Raw genomic sequence first — 435 nt, forward strand, 5'->3', positions numbered from 1 at the left:
ATACGGGAATTCATCTTTGTTGAAGTTGAGATACATGCTATTTACTATGACAAAAGTTGCAGCTCTAAGTATGGCCTTCATTATTTTCATCTTCATCGTCATCCCTCTGCTGATTGGAAATGCTCTGAGATGATTCTAGCTGAGAGTTAGACCCATCCTGTCCATTTTAAGAAGATTAAGCTAATAGTTTATAGTATGTATTATAGCATTGAGGTGAGTGGACTATCGCTGGAGAGAAAAAGACACGACCACCTTGATTTAGATATTATAATGCATTAAATGCTGCTACTTAAGATAAATATCATTTCAAATTATATACTCGATTTCATTTATTTTTGTTCATTGTTTTTGGCAATGCGTCAGTACATGTATATGAAGAAGCGTTATTTGGTTATCAATTTTTTTTACTTAATTTCCACTGATATTTTGGAAAGA

The sequence above is a fragment of the Lytechinus variegatus genome, chromosome 8 (genome assembly GCF_018143015.1).
Source record: "Lytechinus variegatus isolate NC3 chromosome 8, Lvar_3.0, whole genome shotgun sequence".
Classification (NCBI taxonomy): domain Eukaryota; kingdom Metazoa; phylum Echinodermata; class Echinoidea; order Temnopleuroida; family Toxopneustidae; genus Lytechinus; species Lytechinus variegatus.